Here is a 23,106-nt window from a genome sequence, read left to right as displayed (position 1 = left end):
AGGCCTGGTCTTCCTGACAAGATATGGGATAGTGACCAAGGCAAGTGTCACAAAAGGGAGAAAGAACTTTGAAGTGAAATCTTTTCAATAACTTAGCTTTGGAATAAGTAAGAAAGTATTATTTGTTTCATATCCCATTGGTTGAAACAAGTTACAAGACTAGCACATATACTCAGCGAGTGGTTAGTTAAATTGCAAAAAGAGCACCTGAAATGGTGTATGTACTTAAATACTGTATCACAGTAGACCTTAAAATTAATTCTTAGTGGGCTGGGGTTGCAGCTCAGTGGTAGAGTGATTGCCTCGCACATATGAAGCACTGGGTTTGATCCTCAATACCACATAAAAATAAAATTAAAAAAGGTATTGTGTCATCTATGACTAAAAATGTTTTTTTTAATTAGTTCTTATTATTTATTTTTCTTATTTTACAAAAAAATGGTGTCACTCATTAAAGATATATTTACCAAGGTTAATAGTCACGTGGCATTCTTTAAGGTGTGAAAATACAAAGTAATGTGAACTCTTGTCACACTTGTTGAGAAACTCATTTTGAATGAAAGGAGATGTAGAGATGAAAAGTTAAGACAATGTGATATAATTGCCAATATATTTTGGGTCTTGATAAGGTACAATGGGGAAAAAATAAAGATGGATACATAATAAAGTTTTATTAATGAAAATTTTTAGAATCTGTTTGATCAAATTATGACTTTTTTCCTCTGGAAACTACCTCTGTCTCCAATATGGATCTAAAGTGTATTACATCCATCATGTTAGGTTGAGCACATGGTATACCATTTGCATCATGATACTCTGCTCTTTAAATTGTTGATTAGAGAAGAAATACCTCCTTCATTAAAAAAGGAAAATCAAGTGGTAAGCCACAGTCAATCAGATTCTCTCTGGCATATGAAAATGCATACATGGAGACAGAAGGATTTGCACAGATGAGCAAGATTCCAAAAAAAGTCCTATAATTTTTGTTAAAATGGCTAGCACTTCCCTGATTTCCAACCTTTCTAAAACCTGGGTTTTCATGTTTTCCAAGAAATGTCACAATTTTGTGTGTGTCTTATAGCTGTGTGTGTGTGTGTGTGTGTGTGTGTGTGTGTAAACATGTGTGTATGAATGAGTGTACTTGTCTGTCAAAATGACAAAAAAGTTTCCATTTTTTTGTATATTTTATTTTATGTATCATAGTGGAATTCATTATTACATAGTCATACATGCACACTATGTAGCAATATAATTTAGCCAATGTTATTCCCTACAACCTCCAATTTTGTATTTCTTTCCAGAAAAATAATTTTTGCTTAGGCCTTCATGAACGAAATTCCTCCTTTGTTTTTAAAATTTTATCTAGTACTCTTTGGCATTTAAATTTAAACAAATTAGAATTAGAATTTTTCTTTTGTTATTTAAACATTAGAAGTGTCAAGCTTAATATGTTTTTATATAATTATTCACCAACTTAATATTTTAAATAAGAAGAATTTGTTTTATTTGTGGATTTATACGATAATGGTCATTACACTAGATGAATTAATTTGTCATTGACTTTTATAAAATATAGCTCATTATTAAGATATCTTCTCAATTCCTGTGGATAGAATTTTATGTGGCTATTGACTTTGTTTGGAATATGATTGCATCATCTTTTTCTAAACTAAGACAGGAAAAAAGTTGAGATGGTTCTCTTTAATATTTTCATTCTGTGTAAATGTTTATGCCTCTATTCCTCTAAAACTTAAATATTTTAGTGTGCAATACTGGCTCTTACAAATCATAAAATCTTTCCTTATGAATAATAACTTTGCATACTTTGGAATACAGATCCTAAAATGATCATAATTCTCATTTTTATTTGTATTATTTAGTCTTTATTTTATTTTAATTATTTAGTCTTTTTAAAAGAAAGACTAAAGATTAAATTTTTGGTTGTGTGGATACAGAGAGCAAACAGCATGGATGCACTGGGAAAAACCTGGTTAAGCCAAAATTTTGATTCACTACAAAATATGTATCTATACATAGACAATTTTGAGAAATCTATTCCTTTTTCTTTCATGTCCATGAGATTAATTGACAATGATCTGCACTGACTAACAAATTCAAATTTTGGTAGAAGAGAGGTCAAGACTCTCACACCAGGTTTCCTTTGCTTTATCACTGTAGCAGATATTAAATCAGACCAATTAAATTTGTTAACTTAATATTCATAGTTTCCACTAATAAAGTATGATTCCAGAGGTCCGTGACCTGTTGTAATTTATCATTGAGATATGGCACTAATTCAAATAGAACATTTTGAAGGGCTGGTGAGTAATACAGCTGATGAAGCAATGGAGCTAGCTACATTATAACCACACCTAGAGGATGTATTGCCATTCCATGAGGATTGTAGCCTATGAAGTCACGTGTATAAAGTAAGGAAACAAAGTATTATGTTTGTTGAAAATATCCCCTAAACGAAAGTCATTATTAGTCCATATTAAAGACATTATGAGAAAGTATTCAAAGATAATGATGGGTCTTCATCAAAGAGGCAGCTCTTCTGCATTAAGAATGTGTCTCTGCCCTACATATTCCCAGTAACTTAGCTTTTAAATCTAGATGTTTAATCATTATTGAGGTTTAGTCCTTTTTCACAAGACTATTTCATAGATGGTGAATTCTTTATCCTGTGGCATGCAAAGTCTCTTTGTCTGTTTTGCGGGTGGTTAGAACTATTGATGCTCAAAGCAACGTATTGCAAATGAAACTTTTTCTTCCAATTTTTGAAGTACTTTTAAAAATAGAAACTTCCTCACATTTACTAAAAGGTTATGAATTGTGCAATTCATTTAGAAAGGATGTTTTTTGTTTTCATTTTTCAGTGTGAAAATAAAATGTTGGTTTTATACCCTCTTTCAAAGGGATCCACTAAATTTTGTTTGTTGATTGGGGTTTTGGGGGGGTAGGTTGCAGCATGAACTCATGTAATTTGAAGAGTCAATGGGTTTAAATCTGTTGAAATTATTATCTATGCAGATGTTCATATAATTCCATAGAGACATTTCAGGTTGACTCTGAAGTCTGTTTATGTGAGTCTAGTGGTACTCAGTAGCTGCTTTGGAATTTAGTAACAAAAGTTAGCTCAAGATCATCTTGTATACTTCATGACCATGAGTTAAAGTTATTCATTTTTTTTACAAATGCCTGGTTGTTTTGTTTAAAATGACCTTCCAAGATTATAATTTGAGTGATAGTAATGTTCCTTAATGCTACTGGCTTAGCATTATTTCTAAGCCTTTTCAGTGGTCTGTGCTATATACTATATAACTTGGGAGTGCAATGAGAAAAATACAAAATCATGAAAAACTCCACAGAATGAACAGTCTGTGGTTCCCTTCATCATTTTTTTTTTATTTTGCAAAGGAAAAATAATACTATACATGTTAAAAGAGATCTAAGTCCATATTTTAGAAATACACAAAACTAAAACAAAAATATTAAAACTTGATGATAACATTTTAAAGAGAAGCAAAAACGTCATTATATTTCAATTTATGGAAATGGAAAATGGCTTCTCTTAGGAGGAAGAGATTTCTTTGGGGGAAGAAGCATATGGAAAGCAAATAATATGACTGCATGGTTTTTCTATCCTGATATGAGTGATGGTAGAAAGGTGGCTAGTTTTTAATAATTGATTAAACTAAATATTTATTTAATGTGTGTATCAGCCATGGTTCTCCAGAGAACTCAATTATATAGGTGTGCGTATACACACACAAACACATATATATCTGTGTATATAAACATATACATAGATTATAGTTTGGATATGAGGTGTCCCCTAAAAGCTCACGTGTGAGATAATGCAAGAAGGTTCATAGAAAAAATGATTGGGTTGTGAGAGTCTTTACCCAATCAGTGAATTTATTCCTGATGGGGATTAACTGGTAACTGAAGTGGAAGGGATTTGGGCTTGGCTTTGAGGTATATATTTGTATCTGGCAAGTGGAGTCTCTCTCTGTTTCCTGATCTTGATGTGAGGTGCTTCACTCTGCCATGTTCAGCATGTTCTGCTTCGACTGGAGCCCAGAGGAATGGAGCTGGCTTTCTATGGACTAAGACCTCTGAAATTGTGAGCCCTCAAATAAACTTTTCCTCCCTTAAAATTATTCTGGTCAGATATGTCAGTGGCAGCAGTGAAAAAAGCTGACTAAAACTATATATATATATATATATATATATATATATATCTTATTCCCAGGTATTGGTTCACATGATTATGGAGGACAAGAAGTCCTACCATATGCCATATACAAGTTGGGAACCCACAAGACACCTAATTGTATAGTCCCAGGGCCAGAAAGCCAGAAAACCCATGATATAGATTTTAGCTCAGGTATGATTACAATGAGTATCTACAGGAGAGATTAATTTTCCTGCTCAAGCACTCAGGCAGATGGAATTGGACATTCCTCTAACTTTTCTTCCATTCCAACTTTCAAAATTTAGGGTAATGCCAACTCAGATTGAGGAGGGCAATATACTATACTCTTTCTACCCTGAAATGCTAATGTCTTCCAGAAGCATCCTTATAGACACACCATAAATAATGTTATACCAGACACATGAACACCCCATGGCTCATTTAAGTTGGCCCATAACATTATCGGTTACATGGTGGTTGTCTGTTTTTGTGAAATATGTAACAATATAACCTGATGATTTTTAAACCAAAAAAAGAGACAGATAAAACAAGACTGTAAAAATATTAATGTATGTTGAAACTAAATGTAGGGGGTAATTGTATTACCCTGAAATGTACTTTAATTATGGTTAAAGTATTCTCAAATGAAAATTTAAAAATGAGAAAAATTGAGACAGGTCTTAAAACAATCAAGTACAAGCCATTCAAAAAGTTAAGATCTTGAAATTGTTCATAACTTGGGTCTGTAAGCTGATCAACATTACTACATAGCATTTACAGACCCACGAAACACATTTATGTAATGGTTTTAGGGGGTTTTCTTCAAGTACAGAAATTAAGATAAATGATATAATGAATACATGATGAATAACTAATACTTCTTATGTATATTTTTGTCATTACAGCTCCAAAGTCCTCTTTTTTATGACCTTAAAATACAATTTTGCAGAGTGTCTGAAGAGTGTACTATGCCACATGTTCCATGGAAAATTATTTTGTGATTTTTAAAAAAAATTTCTACTCAATGTCTCCTATTTATGGGAAAGAGTGTATTTGAGGTGGATATTTGTTTTCTCTTAGTAACTCTGCTTTTGGTTGATTCTTCCATCTATTTCATGTCTTAGTGATGTAGAGCAGTTTTTAATTTTAGTGAGAGTTAAGAATTTGAATATTTTCTCAAAGAAAGGAGTTGTGATTGTATGTGAGCTTTAGACAAATACTTAGAATCATGTGAATTTAGAATTTTTCAGATTTTCCTTCTATTTCCCTTTGAACTTCCATTCCCCATTATGATCTATTCTTTCATGTTAGTTTTTGCATTGACAGGAAATTGACCCACTTTCCCACTAGGTAACATTTTATTTTTATAGGTTTGTTTTATTTATAAGGCTTTTGCAAAATGTATTTATTTGTTTCTTTGTCATACCTTTTTGTCAAAAACCTCATTATTGTAACTGGGTATTACTTATCTGGAATCTTTTGCCTTTTGTGCCCTGATTCTGAAGACTTGGCTTGATTCAGTACTTTTTTCCACATGCATATAATCTAAACCTGATTTTCAAATTTTACATTACTGCTGTCCAGAGCAACCTGGGAAATATTTATGTAGCACACGTCTATGGAATGTCTGTTGAGTGTGATCGCACAGGCTTTTCTGTCACGTGCTGTTCTACTGACATTTTCTCATATTGTTATCTCACAGATTTCACTGTCTGAAATCTCCATGTAATTAATCCAGATCAGAACTGTATCCCGTGAACAACAATACCAATAATTATAATCAATGCACTTCTGTTTTTCATATGTTGATGCTTTTCAGCTCTGCATGGTATTTTAGATGTTTAAGTTCTATTTCAAGATCTGAAAAAGATTAGAAAGAGTTTTCCTTTTTGTTGTTGATGCTTTTTAAAATATATATATATATATATTTATCTCATTTTTTCCCCTCTCTGGTTTCGAAAACACCATTCTCCAGACCCTTTTAAATGGAGCAAAGAAAAATCCACTCACATTTTGGAATGGTAAATCAAAGTTCCTAACATTAGTTAACCTGTAAACATGTATTTGTAAAGCATGAAGTCTTTTTCTTCCTTTTTGCTGAGGAAGCACCATCATGAATGACCCAGGAATGTGGACTGGAAAGTTCAGAAGCAGCTGACTACTTGAGAGGAAGTCACTGATGGCCTTCAGCCTGGGAAGGCAACAGTACCTAAGACCAAAATTCAGAAAAAAAAAATTGACACAAAATATGAAAGACCACACCAGATGTCATCTTTGTGTTTGGATTCAGAACCCATTTGGAGGAGGCAAGACAACTGACATTGGCATGATTCATGATTCCTTGGATTATGCAAAGAAAAATAAAACCAGACATAGACAGGCAAAAAGGGGCCTGTATGAGAAGGAAAAGACTTCAACAAAAGAGTGATAGGAACACAAAACAAAATGAAGAGGGGGACTGAGAAGACAACTATGGGTGCTGGGAAAAGTGAAAGGAGGAGAGGTTCTGAAATGACTTCTTCTGTGATGATTGTGCAAATTTTTCATGAGGATTAATAAACTATAACAATTCAAAAAAAGGAAAAAAAATAAAAATAAAAAGCACAGAAAACTAATGTTTAGGATCTGCTTTCAACTTATATCGTGACAATGTAATCTAGCATCAAAATATGGTCTGGGACTGTGTTTTGGCAGGTGTAATGTTGTAGGCTTCTAACAAGGATGTTACTGGGTAAAACGCAGATGTCATCAGGTTATGATGAGTATATTAAAGAATGGTTTTGTTCTGTTGCATATGTGACAACTTGTTTAACAGCAACCAGGACATAAATTTTAAAAGCAGTAACATTCTATATGGTTCTGTGATTATTATAAAATAATTTCTCACTTATCCTAAATTATTACATTTTATTTTCACAAATTGTACATATAGATAATGCAAAATTTGAGTCTATAATTAAATATAAGGACTCAATTTTTTTTTTTTTTACAAACTGATTTAGAACTCTCCTTCAATGCTACAGCAAATGCTGTGCCTTCTCAGTTTTCATGTGTTATTGGTCTTGGAGAAGTTTCTCAAACATATCTATGGATTCCTGTGTCTCTCTGTCTGACTATGTTTTCTGGCCCCTCCAGCCTGCAAGACCAATGTGAAAGATGGTCAGAATTTCCGGGTCACTACTATCTTAGAAACAGCCTTCCACTATGAGGGACAGAAAGATAAATACCCCAGTTTTCTTACCACTCCCTGGGTAACCTACACATTAAATTACCTTTTGGTTTTTCTCCTTTCCCTGTGAGAACAAGAACAACCACTCTCATTGGTTATGCAAGACTGAGAAATTAAAAATCACTCTTATCAGTTTTATCAGTTATGTAATTAAACCTTGAATTATCTTATGGCTTGTGTACACATTCTTCTTTGCTCAGATTCTTATATGCTTGCACTGGACTGTTGTCTTAAGAACCCAAAACAAGTTTTATAGCTTTCTGATTGCTACACATAAGTAAAAACTATTGTATACTAAGGTCTATGAAGTGTTTTTCCTTAGAGTTGTAAGTAAATAAAACTGGTTGCTTATTTCATAGCTGGTTTCATTATTTGAGAAGAGGATGTTTTATATGCCAAGCATAATTGTTCATCCATATGTATAACATAAATCTTTATAGAAGCTTGCTGGAGTTAGCTTACAAAATCCATGAAAACAGTGGGTTGTCTTGAATGTGAAACTTGATATTTATCATTTACTATGAGTTGAATTACATCTCTCCAAAATTAATATGTTGAAGCCTTAATCCCCAAACTGGCTTTAACTATAGACTGGGTCATTAAAAGGTAATCAAGGAAAAATGAATACATAATAATGTGGTACCTTATTATAGTTTAGATATGAGGTGCCCCCTGCCCTACCAAAAAAAAAAAAGTGTATGTGTGAACAATGCAAGAATGTTCAAAGGTGAAACAATCAGGTTAGGTGAGGCTTAACCTAATCAGTGTATTAATCCACTTGAATGGATTAACTGGGTGGTAGCTGTAGGAAGGTAGGAAGTGGCTGGAGGATGTGGGTCATTGGGCATATGACTTTGGAGTCATATTTCATCCATGGTGAGGAGAATTCTCTCACTGCTTCCTGGTGCTATGTTCTCAGGTGCTTTCCTCTTCAACACCCTTCACCATGATATTCTGCCTCACCTAGGACACAGCGTTATGGAGTCAGCCATATATGGCCTGTTACCTCTGAAATCATGAGAGATCAATAAGTTATTTCTCCTCTAAAGTTGTTCTTGTTAGGTCTTTTTGTAACACAACATCAAAAAACAGACTAAAACAGCCCTGAAAAAGAGTGGGTTTTACAAGAAAAGCATGATTTCTGTTCGTTCCTCTCTAGCTCTTGTCTCTCTTCCCCAAGTGAAAACACAGTGGGAACATAGTCATATTTAAACCACGAAGAGGGCCCTCATTAGATCTCAACCATCCTGACACTTGTGGATTTCTAGCCTCCAAAATTATGAGAAAATAATTTCTGTTATAGTAACCTGAACCAAACCAGTTACCTATATTTCTAATGTCTCTTGCCTCATGGTTTAAGTCTACTTCTGTGTCCCTTGTATTAATTCTGATAAAACCCACAAGGTGTGTCACTGGCAGACCATCTCATGTTGGTATCACATGAGTACCTTCATTTCTTTGGATAGTTCAGAAAAGCTCCAAGCTGCAGATAAAAGAGCATCCATTTGGCTCCTAAAGGCACCTGGGGTTCCCTTAGGAACAAGATTACCTTAGAGAAACACACAGGAGCATGAAGATCAGGGCCAAATGTTTATTTATGGATGTATGTACATACAGATGGATAGACACATGTAAGGATACCAGGCACAGCCAGGAAATCATCTCTTCCAAATACAGTATTTGCATAAGGTGATTAGTTTTTATACATTTTGGTCACCCAAATGGTGACCCACAAAAGCACAAGGAAAGCCTTGTTCCCTGCCTTGGCATATGTTTTTGTCAGCTTTTTTTGTTGTTGTTGTTGCTGTGACCAAAAGAACTATCAAGAACAATTTTAGAGGAGAAAAGTTTATTTGGTGCTCCTGGTTTCAGAGTCTCAGTCCACAGACTCTGTGGCTCTGGGCTTAAGATGAGGCAGGCTGAACACCATGACAGAAGGGTTTGGAGAAGAAATCAGCTCAGAACAGGGCAATCAGGAAGCAGAAAGAGAGCTCTCCTCACCAGGAACAAAAATAACCCCTGAAGATGCATTCCAGTGACCTATTTCTTCTAGCTACACCTTACCTGCCTACAGTTACCACCTGTTAATCCATTCAAGTGGATTAATGCACTGATTAGGTTAAGCCCCTCATAACCTGATCATTTTACCTCTAAACTTCCTTGCATTTTCTCACACATGAGCTCTTGGGGAACACTTCATGTCACTTCAGGATAGCATATTCAAGGTTACAGGTGGGTCTGGCCTACTCAGCTCAGACATTTGAATCTGACTCATCTCTCTTTCTTTGTCTGTACTTCAGTTAATCCCACCTACACTTCATTCACAAAAAAGTTAAATGCTTCTACTTTCTAACTCAAAATTGTTTGTTGTTTGAAGCTCAGAAAGAACCTCAAGACATTTAGAAAGAAATTCTAACATTTGTAATATAAGCATTTATTCATGCTACCTAAAGGGTAATGATAAATGATATGCTCATGCTTTAGAGAAGTAGAGAAGAAAGTAGAAGAAACACTCTCATTCCTGCTGCTATGAATAGAACTTTGTCTCTCCCCAAATTCCTCAGATGACAGTATATGGAGATAGGAGCTTTATAGAAGTAGTTAAGCCAAAATAAGGTCATTAGAATGGGCCCTGATCCAACATAATCATGTCGTTTTAGGAAGCCGAGAATGAAAAGTCGAAAGGTACATAGGAAGAACATCATGGAAAGATAAGGTAGAACATGGGAGTGATGTTTCCACATTGTATGCCAAGGAATGCCAGCAAACTGTAGAAGTTGGGAGAGAAACAGGAGCGGATGCTTCCTCACCCCCCTCAGAAGAGACCAGTCTGCATCCTGAGCTGGATATTCTAGCCTCTAGAACTGTTAGACCACAAGCTTTTGTTGTACTGGGGGGTCTTCTGTGCTTCCTACCAGTTCCTGTTGCAAAGAGGACCCTGTGTTGGTGTCTTGGTCTGGGAGGATCAGCTCATTCTCCTTCCTTTTGTCCCCTTGACGACTTTTCCTTACTGTAGTGGTGGGGAATGGGACAGGACTTAGACGGTGGGGATTTGGAGGGAAGGGCTCATCCTCCTCTGCTTGTCCGTGTGTTATCTTACAGTGGACTCTTACCAAGGCCACAGTTCTCCAGAGAAAAACAAGGAAACGAGTTTCACGTAGAGATGTCAATTTGCAACTTGTAGCATTGATTTAGATGTGAAAGGAGGAAAATAACGTGAGGGACAGACCTGGGAATCCATGAGATCCTGAGTGAGAATTTAGAGAACTTCTCTGTATTCAGTAAGGAAGACAGATTATTTAAGCCAGAAACCAATAAATCAAAATTTAGAGGTCAAAAAGCATAATAAAATACAAGCACAAACTGACATTTATTATCATCCTTTTAAGTGAGAGGTACTGGAAATATCTAACACATTCAATATTTAGACATCAGGTACTATTCTGTTACTTTTAAATATCATCTAAACTCTCTCAAAGACAATTGACCTATTATTATCCACATGTCTTCAGTGAAGAATCTGAGGGCCTGAGAGTTTATGAACTCAGCAGTGGAAGGCAGGCATGGAACACCATGCCCTCCACCTCCAGAACCTGGCTTTTCAACACCACAGCTGCTGATGAGTGAACAACACTACAATCTATAACCATCAAGAGGTTATGCAAGTCTTGATTAATGTATGGAGACCCCCATCATCCTTATGAACACTCTGTGAGGTGGATACTAGGAAATTATTCCTATTTTTCAGACTTAGGCTCAGACAGGTGAAGTTATGCATAGGTACAAAAACAGTAAATAACACTGTTCACAGTGCATGTAAAAACTGGTGAAATCCAAATAAGATCTGTAGCCATGGTAATAGCATCTCACCAATGTCCTTTGACAGGTTTGAATATTATAGTATGGCTTTGTATGATGCTGTCTTTGGGAAGAACCAGATAAAAAGTAAAAGGAAACTCTGTACAATTTTTGCAATTTTAGGGAAACTTTTAATTACTTCAAATTTTTTTTAGGAGTTAAAATAGATAGAATTTTTAAAGTAGTGTTTGATTGGTATCAAGCTTTCTCTGGCTCTGAAATATAAACAGTTTTCTGGGATGACAAGTTCATTTTTTAAAAGGCTTGAAAGTAGGAATAAAGCAGTTCAATGAAAAGAAGGGGAAGAATTAAATAAAACGGAAAACATATGTAAGCCTAGAGATGATGGGTGACATTCTCTATGAAATTAGACATTTGAAATGCATTCTTAATGCATTCATAGTGATCCTCCAAAATTCGGGGGGATCATAAATATTTTTACACTGTGAAAGTTCAGACGTTGGAAAGTTAAATCATACAGGTTTTCAAAGCTAGTACCAGAAACAATCTTTAGGCACCTGAAGATCCTGCCTTTAGGTTTTCTTTCTTTCTATTTTTTTTTCCCATTTCTGTTATATCAAGTTGCCTAGCAGAATGTAAAGAGACAACTCTCCTAGGAGATATGGAAACATAGATTTTAGGGTTAAGTAGATACACTGGAGTCAGGCAATTGAGGCTTTTGGTTGGGAGAATTAACAGCTCTCAGAGCAAATGGGTTTCCTTGCATGACAGAATCAACAGGCAATGTTGTGTTTGAAAGGTCAACATGTGGTACAGCTGTGGGGCTATTCATTACAATTCCTTTTAATTTCTGTATAGGGAATCTGAAGAGCAAAAAAAAAATAGTTGGGAGAGTTGAAAAAGGGGTCTAAGGATGATTTGCAGGGTGGAGAGGGTTGGAAGGATTTGCACTGTCCTGGAGGGACGGAGCTTATGGCTGTGTGGAGATGGAAGACTCCGGACCCCAAGCTGCTCATAGACACAATTACTCTTCAGTTTCCCTTTGCATTCTAGGGAGGGCTTACCCCAGCCAGACACAAAGGCTCACCAAGAATAGATACATGAATGTGGACTGACTTTTACCAGCCCTAAGTGTTACACCCAGCTTCCAATAAACATAACCTCACTATCATCTGAAACTGCACAGAAAGGACTCTGCCTAGAAGAAGCCTGGACATGTTGAGCAGGGAGGGCTTCAATTTGAGTACTGATCAAACTCAAATTTGCGAACTCCAGCAGGACCTGAGGAGATAGCTGCACACAGCCATTGAAGTTTTCGGTTGCCTGCTGTTTTTTTCTAGACAGCTGTCAAGACTGATAAAACCTGTCAAGCCTTCCGGACTGTGCAGTCATTTAATAGCAAAAAGACATCGCCATAGGAAGCACAGTCAAGAGGCATAACATTTTTGGAGATGGATGGATGGATTCTTTGTTGTGCGTCTCCTTACAACAACTTAAATGTTGCTCTATTCCCTAGGGGCACCTTCGTCCTCATCTACCCCCCAGGAGTTGCTTTGGAACTTACTTCCTAAGGCAAGTTCAGACTGTTTGATGGGGCATTCTGCTACTTAGCAGAAGGAGAGAGAAAAAAGGCAGGAGGTCAGGTGTGGAAATGTAAGGCACCGTATTAGGTAAGATTTAACAGCAGAGCACTTCAGAATGCCCAAATGTGTGTACATTTCTCGACCTGTTACAAAAAAACGTTTTTATTTCCTTTCAAATGTCAAAGATAATAATTTTAAAAAACAGCTTGAACGACAGAGTTAATGGCTTATTAGATTCAGGTGCCTGAAACTGGATGGAGTAAATATTAGATAATGCTGTGTTGCCAAACATTTTTTTTTTTTTTGCACAGGAATGAGAAATATTTTGTTTACCAAAAGAGTTATGCAATTCTGTTTTCAAGTTCTTATTATTCAAGGAGGATAAGGTTCAAGAAATAATTTAATGAACTCTCATGGAAAACATCTACTATGAAAGAAATGTATGTTTCATAAATAGGATAGGCTGAAGTATAATTAAAAGTTTTAAGGATGCAAAAACAGATGTGAAGATAGTTATGCACTTAAATATTGATCCACAGGCCTCTCTTTCAATATTTAATGTTTCCTTTTATTCTCTCCTTTTCTCTTTCTCTTTGGACTCTGTCTTCTTCCCTATCTCCTTCTGTCATTCTGTGTGTGCATTTTTGAGGCCTCTGCAATTCTCTAATTTGTCTTCATTTTCATCATTTTATAAACAGATACAGTTTACCTCTTATTTCTAGTTTTGGGAATTATTATGCATTCTAATTCTAAATATTTATTGCATCTGTGAATTCTGAGAAATTATCAGCTACTATCCCTTAAAATTTAGATTCTTACATTTTTATTCCCATCATGTAAATGTCTGACTAAATGTTACAAATTTTCATCTATCTCTTACATTTTCATATTTTTTCATTTCTCTGAGCCTCTCTGAAGCATACCGTATCATTTCTTCCCAGTTTGATATTGTAATTTATTGTTATTATTTTTCAGTTGTCTATTCTGCCCTCAACAAAACCAGTTTCCCTATGTTTTATAATTTTGCATTAGGAATTCATGTTTGGAAAGGTTTAACATTGTGGTCTCGAGGGACATAGATTACAATTTGTTCTTCTAAAGGGAGTTTGCTTATGCATGTCCCAGGGTAACTCCAAGTTTATTTGGCATCTTGAGACTTTGAATATTCAGGAAGATGTTTTATGCCCTCAACCAGATCTCATGTTAACACAGAAATACCAGTCTTCCTCAATGGCTTATTTTGCACATAAAACAACATCTTCGAGTTGATCCTTTCACAGACAGTGTAGTACTTAAAAGACACAGGTGTGTTTGTATTTTATGAAAGACTGAAGGACTGGGGCATTGTTGCTCCAACTGCATATTTTATTTAGATGCAAGGCTTTTATGCAGTATTCCATATGGATCTTAAATCCCCAATCCATTTTAACAAAATTGATAAATGTCCTCAAAAACCTATAATTTCAGCCACTGCTTAATATATTTTTTCTTCCAGTTTTGCCAATCTGAGGGGTTTCTTCATTTTTGAGAGTTCAGAAATGATTTTGAAAATATGTTTACTTGCTGTTAACCTGAAACTGCTGTAAAAAAATAAAGTCTGTTGAAAAAATTTTACTATGCTTCTACAGAATATTTGAAGTGTGTATATCTGTGTGTGTGGGGGGGGTCAAATTAATTGCAGAATGCTATTTTTGAGAATAATTAGTTGGTGATGTCACTAGAAATAGCAGTTCTTCAAACCTTTTGATTAAAAAAAGAATAGAAACTTTCAAATAAACTGTAAAAGAGATGCAATGAGCAACAATGAATAAGAAGTCCATTAATTTGCCTTCAACAAGAATTAACAAATGCTGGAATGGGTTTTGATCCAACAAATGCATGGCTCTTACAATTGGGAATAATTTATTTACATTAGAGTTGTTCTAAATAATAATCACCATTTTTCCTGATGATAAAAATTATCTAAATTAATTTTAACATTTTCATATTTTTCTTTCCATTTTACTCTCCATATTAAAATGGATTTACAGTATAAGTGAGCTATCTTCAAAAATCTTTGTGCTCATAGTGGGAACATTTCTAGTTTTCATCTTTGCTTCATATAAAACATCCCATTGTGAGTTCAGGGAATAATTGCTTATCTATGCTCTACTCCCAGTAAGATTTCAGAAAAATAATTATAAAACAACCTGAAGACTTTGAAGTCACTTGGCGAATCACCCAAACAGAGTGTGTGTTCTGTGTATGTGTGTGTGTGTCTTCTACATCTTTCTTTCTGATTTCTTCTTTGCTAAAAATGTGAAATAATAATAATTCTTTTTCCAAAGTCCATTTCATATGCTATGAATAAAGTGGAATAAACTGTGTTGTAAGACAGAATATAGGAGACATTTCCCTTGAGGCATTGACTTAATTATCATAATTTATTGGCTGGGTGTGACATCTGTCAGTTCAGAAAAGACCTTGGAAGAGAGGCCAAGTGAGAGAATTGCTTTGTTTTAATTTCTTTTCACAGACTGCAAAATTCATGCTAAATTCTTTTAATGGTGGAATGATAGTGTTTTTGGTAAATTCATCTCCTTCAAATCTAGGAGTGTGTGATGTCTTAGAGATTATTTGATACTGATAAGTGAAGGTTTTTGTCTGGACAACATTACCAACAGCACTTCACATTTATAGGTTCCCTTTTTATCTAATTATTCATTTAGCCATTTTTAATTTTTTTCTCTGGAGCAGACACTTCTCAAAAACAGAAGAAATAGGAAAAATTTTACTCCTGGGAGCAAGTAAATTTTGAACTCACTATAGTGTGGTTTATACAACATATGGGATTATTTATAAATGGTTGGGCTTCATGCCTATGCTTTACCTAATTACCCTATGAGATTGAGTTCAGTATAGAATTTTTTCTTCTTAAAAATATGCTATTTTCTGTGTATTAGCTAAATTGGGTTAGGCTGAGAAGTCACTTGGAGAACCACCGAAACAGTCCAGACTTTGTTTGATCATTAATAAAACCTACTATCGGGGCAAGGTGTCTAGAGGCTCTTTAGAAAAGGCCTGAAATTACTTATCAGCAGCCCATGGCCCTTCTACCTCACAGCCTTGGAGTGCCAAGGGTGTGGATTCTGGAGAAGACCTGTCTGGGTTCAAGTCCAACTTCTTCAGTTTCCTCAAATCACTTACCCTCTCTGTGTCTCAGTTTATTTTTAAGAGGGATAAAAATATTCTCCAGCACATAGAGTTGGTGTAAATTGAAAACACTTAATAGATTCCAGTTGGCAATATGGTCAAAGTTACACAAATGCTGACTATTCTAACACCACCCTGTCTGTTTTGCTTCCATGTTCTTCTGGACTATATGGCACTTGAATACGGAGGCACTATTTTTAGGTTAAAGTCTAAAAAGACAGGAACATAGTGGAGATGGTAAATACAGAAATGACAAAGTTTTAAATAATCTTTGATTTATCTTTCTATACTTTTTTATGCATTATAGTAGTTCATGATTTTTTGATTTGTTCTTACATATTTGTACATGCACAATATAATCTGACCAATTTCACTCCCGAACACTTCCTTCTTTAATATCTGCCTCCCAACCCTTGTTGTCTTTCCTATACTGATCTCTTTTTAATTTTTGTGAGAGTCTCCTCCACCCTTTTTTTCCTTTTTCCTCTCTGACTTTGACATAGCATAGAAAACATATAACCCTTGACCTTCTGAGTTTGGCTTATTTCATTTAATATGATGATCTTTAGTTCCATCCATTTTCTTGCAAATGGCATAATTTCATTTTTTCTTCCCTCTGAGTGAAGAAAGCTCCATTGAATACATATGGAACATTTTCTTTATTTATTCATCCATTGATGGACACCTAGGCTGGTTCCATTACTTAATTATTTTGAATTGTGCTGCTGTGAACATGGGTATGTGTGTATCACTGTAGTAAGATGACTTTAATTCTTCAGGATAAATACCTAGGAGGGGTATAACTAGGTCAAATGGTGGTCCCATGACTAGTGTTTTGAGGAATCTCCATACTGATAACCTTAAGGGCTGTAGTTTAGTGACAGTTCACTTGCCTAGCATGTGTGAGGCACTGGTTTCAATCCTTAGCACCACATAAAATAAACAAATAAAATAAAGGCATTCTGTCCATTTACAACTACAGAGAGAGAGAGAGAGAGAGAGAAGAATTTTAAAAATAACATGACTTGGATGATGTGGGTTCAGCATCTGAAGTCTTTGAGGGTAGAATTCCTGATCAGTTAAAACACACACACACACACACACACACACAGAAGTTTTTGCTTCCCACATTAAAAATTGCTGAATGTTTGATTTAAAAATGAAGGGCGGGGAGTGCTGGGTGAGAGACATCTTTAGGTTTGAGGAGGATGGTCTAAATCCAGGAAATATTTAAAATGGGGAAATGGCCTAATAAGTAATCATTTCCTTTCTTCAGAAATTAGTTTTGAGTACGCTCTAGGTGCTGGACTTTGGGAATACAAAGTTGAATTGCAGAGGTTCTCTGCCATTTTGGACTTCATAGCATAAGAATGAGAATGGGGGAGAGACAGACATACATCAATAAATAATCACAAGTGATATGATAAAGAAAGAGAGGGAAGAGAGAACTCAAATTTGGTTAAGGAAACATGAGTTTTAGAAGCCTCTTGACTGGATTGACCATGGTCTTTGGAGATAAGAATTTTATACATAACACTCATGGAAGAAAGTTGAATAGGATAATTCAAACATAAAAGAACATTTGAAAAAGTTTCAGAATTTGGAATATTACAAAGTTTTGGAGTGGTAAGATGTTAGGGTCTGTAAACAAGTCAAGATGGTGCCTGGCATTTTGCCAGAGGGAGTGGTTTGTGAAGTAATGCCAGTGAGCCATTAAGTGTGGAGATTCCTTATTGGTTGACTGCTGTATCTAGTTTATGTTAATTAAGATAAGCTGTGTGGAATGTATATATACCCCTCCTCTCCTACGATAAACGGCTCCCACTCCTGCTATATCAATGTACACAAGATGCTCATCACCCCCTGGTTATTTTGCTGCAGCCGGACTGCGGCAGTAAGAGATATGTGAGTTATGTGAATCAGAGTAAATTCTTTACATCTGTGTATGACACGTTCTGACTATGTCATTTTACACACTTCACTCGTTCTTTAAAACAAGTCTTCATCGCAGCCTAATATGTTAGAAAATAGTATTCTCCAAAAGCACAGATGGGCACGAGGAGATTCAGACAGTTAAACAGAATGGTTTGTATAATCAGTAAATGGTAAAAAAGATTCTGATGTATTCTTAGCTTTTTGTCACTGTGGCAAATACCTGAAAGCATCTACTTAGAGGAGGAAAGATTTACTTTGTCTTATGGTTTCAAAGATTTCAGTCCATGGTGGCTGGCTCTATTGTTTCTGGTCCTGCAGTGAGACAGCACATCATGGATAAAAGGCACTGCAGAATAAAGCTGCTCACCTCATGGAGGCAAGGAAACAGAGAGAGGAAGGAAGGAGCTGGAGGACATGATAAAGTTCCCAAGGACATGCCCCCCAAGGATCCACTCCCTCAAGCTCAGTTCCATATCCTACAATTTTCCACCCAGACCAATAATTCTTTCAGATATGAGTCCCTGAGTAGATTAATTTGCTGATGAGGTCAGAGACTTGACAATGCAATCACTTCCTCAGATTTTACCTACCTCTTAAAATTGCTACATCGGGGAATGAGCCTTTAACATATGACTCTTTGAAGGACACTTCATATCCAAACAGAACAATTACTGTAAGAATACAGGGAACATACACTATATGGAGAGGTTGATTTGACTCAGTTTAAATGTCATGTTGAAAAAGTTAAATAAGAACACAAAAGAAGTTTATAGGGAATAAGAGAAATGTCAAAGAAGGAAGAAGGAGGCCATTTGCTTAAAGGACAAGAGATGGTCTGAACAGCTAATAAATTCATTAAGTGTTCTCTGGACCTATCTGCTTAGTCTTTTCCAAGAATCTATGCACCTTGGTAGTACCCTCATCCTGTCCAAGACTCAGTGTTAAAAGTGGGGAGAGGGAGAGGGAGAGGTAGAACTACAAATGCATATTATTTATAAACTCACACTACTGATAAATAATGAAGGTAAAGACTACAGAAAATGAACAACATTTTTTACTTCCAATTCTTTCTCCTCTTATATGTTTAAAAAAATATTTATTTTACTTTTTCCTTGACATAAAAATATGTTTAAAGTTAAAAACAGTTTCTATTATCTACAGATTATTCACTTTGCCTTTAACTTATTTGTGGAAAATTTTCCAAGCAGATTAAGACAGTTCTATATAATTTAGTTGCAACACATTAAAAACATTTGGAAAAATATTTGGCTTTGGGTAAGCTTTCTTCCTCCCCCTCCCTTACCTAGTAAACCAGGACTCTTAATTCTTTTTCTCACATAGCATTTTATGTGCTTAGAGGAAATCTCCACTAACCTAAATGAATTTGACAAATGGATTTAGCAGATGAACAGATGCATTTAAAGAATAACAGATGGGTCTCCATTTTCTTAGGTGAGGTGATCTATATCCATTTTATCAAGTTACAAGGATAATAGATTATCAAGCTCAAATGATACACAAAGAAGTAGGAAATATTGATAGCTTCATGCCATAGATTAAGTGGACCTTAATGTTTACTAAAATTAAAATATAAATTTGGGATCTGTGAGACTGTTTCCTTTATTGCTAAGAACTGTATTTAATATGAGAAGCAAGCATTCCAAAACCATTGATATTTTCAAAATATGTCTTAAATTATGAGAAAATAAATTTGCACACTGTTGTCTTCATTAAATATGTGTGATCTTTGTGGATTTAGGTGTGAATTATTTAGAAACATAAAATTAAAGAGATTTGCTTAAAAAAACTGAGCTCAAAATGCTTAAGTGATTTGCTGAAAACAAAGTAATGTCAGAGTCTTATGAATTATTTTGCATGTTAATACTTTTCTCACTTCTTCCTTCCAATAGTGGTAGTTCTAATAAAAAAGAATAAACAATAGTTCAGGTAGGAGTTAACATTATGTATGAACTTTACCTACATCATCTACAATGCTAAAATTCTGGTTCTCAGTACCACTACCTTCTCCCAATATTGCTTGTCAAAACATGAAATTTATAGTTTTCCTGCTCATAAAACCTTTTCAAGTTTATTTTACAATTTCTCTTATTATTTTGAGATGCTTTCATTTTACCTTTAGTAATAAAAATGTCACTATGTAAAATCATTAATTTGAACATTTGAGATTCAATTTCAAAAGGGTGCTAAGGACTAGCAACTATAAAGGACAGGAAAATTTACACAATGACACTTTTAATCTATGTTTAATTTATAATTAAGATTTTTGAAGTGTTTGAGTATTTTGGCCAGTATAGTTTCCACCAGTACTGTAAAGAAAATATTTAAAATTCATAAAATATATATTATTGTATATCTATAAAACTGTTTTATCTACATCCTAACTTCAGTATGGAGGGTTTCTTGGCTGACCTCTGCATGAGTTAAAATAATGATAAACACTGTAATAAAAACAATAAATCTCACGATCTTAACAATTAAAACTATTTTGGTTGTGTATTACTGTGTAAAAAAAAAACTCCATAATATTGAGTTTTAAAAAGTGATAAAATTGCTCACTATTCTGTTTGTCAAATATTTGAGATCTCTGATGAAAAGGCTCATGTGTTCTCTACCCGGCATTCCCTAGGATTTCCTGTCTGGAGCTAGAGCATCTGGAATGGAATGGTATACTTGTCTGCTTTGGCTGCTAGAACAAAATACCATGAACTAGGATGCTTACAAATAAGAAATATGTATTTCATACAGTTGCGAAGGCTAGGAAATCCAAAATCAAAATACTGGCAGATTTATTATGTGATGATTGCACATTTTCTGGTTCATAGATGATGGGGATTTTTTTCCTTGTGTCCCTGTATATCTGAAGGATTAAAGAAATCCTATGAAATATATTTTTAAAGGACATAAATCCCATTTAGCAGATCTCTACCCTCATGTCTTGGTTACTTCCTAAAGACTCACCTCCTAATATAATCACAAGGGGCTTAGGTTGTACCATATGAAATTTGGGGCACATATACAGATGAGGTATTCATATTTTGTGGTCCTGATTTTAGCTACTAGATAGAGCATCCCATTTCCTGTGGCTTCTCTCACCACATGGTCTCTCATTATTCAGTGGTCTAGTTCATGCATCTTTGCATGAAGCTTGGCTTCCAGGAGGACAACAACAGAAGTAACTGGCTTTAAAGTTGAGTTCCAAAATCAGAGAGCTTTGACACAGAGCATTCTTTTGTTTTCTACTGACCAAAAATAGTGACAAAATCATTTGAGAGAAAACAGATTGTTGCTGTTGATAGTAGGAGTGAAAAAGTCCTATCACAAAAGGCACAGGGAGCATTAGACATGAAGAAAATTCTCAATTCAGTAATCTATGCTTGAGCATAAGGAGCCTGAAAGAAGTATACAATCCTAGCACACACAAAAAAAGAGATGATAAGTACAGAAATTAATGAAATTAAAAGTAGAAATGTGTTTTAGTCATCTTTTTTCTCTGCTTTAAGTAGAGGACCTAAAAAGAACAGTTTTAGAGGAGGAAATGTTTATTTGGGGATTACAGTTTCAGAGGTCTCAGTCCATAGATGGACAACTCCATCTATGAAGAGCTTCTTTCAACAAGGACAAAATACATACCCTAAAAGCACACCTCCAGGGACCCACCATTTCCAGCTAGACTACCTGCCTACAGTTACCATTAATTCCTATCAGCAAATTAATGCGCTGATTAGGTTAAGTTTCTCATAGTCCAATTATTTCATCTTTCATCCCTATTGTATTATCTCACTCATGAGCTTTGGGGAATACCTCACAACCATAATAGAATAAAAAAATCAATAAAGCCATAAAAGTTCTAGAGAAACAAGAATAAGATTGACAAACTTCTATCAAGTCTAATAAGTAAAAGAGAGAAAACACAACTTATTATGATTATAGGAAATAAAAGGCAGAAAAATACTAGAGGTTTCATAGCCATTAGAAGAATAAAAATAAAACATGACAAACAACTTTAAATGTGACAATGAAAAAAAATGGACCAATTCACTGAAATCCACTAAGTGTCAAAACTCAACAAAGATGAATGAGGTTATCAGATTAGCCTTAAAATCATTGTAAAATTAAAAATAACTTAAAAGATCCCCCCAAATTATTTCTAAACTGAGATGTTTCCATGGGCAAATCTACCAAACATTTACAGAATTATCACAAGTTTTGCAAAATCTATTCAAGAAAATATTGTGAACAGGGAACATATTCTAACTAATTTTATGAGGCTAGAATTATCAAATACTGGGAAAAAAAGTGCAGAAAATGAAAACTGTATATTAGTATATGTCATTAATTTATACACAAAAGAAATTCCACAAAAATTAGTAAACCACATTCAATATTATATGAGACAAATTATACACCACATTGAAATGAAATTTTATTCCAGGCATGAAAGTCTGGCTTAACATGTAAAACCAACTCAATATAATCAATCATATCAATGTACCAGTGTAACAAACTCATAAGGCATATACACTGAAAATTTTCAAAAATTAAACATAATGAATGCACTCAGCAAGTTGTGAAAGGAAGGGTATTCATTCCTTCATCTTAATAAAGAATATGTATAAAACAATCTAGAGCTAACATGATGGTGAGAGACTGAGTGCTTTCTTCCAAAAGAATACCTTTTTGAGCAAAGATAGCTATGCTCATTACTCTTACTCAGCACACTAAAATATATAACTATTCTGATAAGGTAAGAAAAATAAGTAAATGGTAAGTAGATTGAACAAGGAGAAATAAAACTATTTTCAAATAAAATTATTTTTTACATAGAACTTCCTAAGAAATATATAAAACTACCTCAAATAAGTAATAAGTGAGTTCAGAAAGTTGTGGAATGTATGATCCACATAAAAAAGTCATTTATATATAGTACAGTGCACTTGTGGAAACCAAAATTAAAAACACAACACAACAAAGAATCTCCATGAGGGTATTTCAGTATGCACTTGATAAATGCAGTTTGTGTGTATGCTGAAAGTTACAAAACTAACGCTGAAAGAATATAGTAACAAAAATGGCATGGTATTGGCCCCCAAATAGACACGTAGACCAATGATACAAAATACAAGACA

At 34.7% G+C, this 23,106-nt stretch overlaps 1 pseudogene; it reads left to right on the top strand.

Moving 5' to 3' along the window:
• Positions 1-6,314: 6,314 nt before the first annotated feature.
• On the top strand, positions 6,315-6,767 carry LOC107144578 (annotated as a pseudogene).
• Positions 6,768-23,106: the final 16,339 nt, after the last annotated feature.

Source organism: Marmota marmota, unplaced genomic scaffold (genome assembly GCF_001458135.2).
Source record: "Marmota marmota marmota unplaced genomic scaffold, marMar, whole genome shotgun sequence".
NCBI lineage: Eukaryota > Metazoa > Chordata > Mammalia > Rodentia > Sciuridae > Marmota > Marmota marmota.
This window is presented reverse-complemented; position numbering and strand designations above follow the sequence as displayed.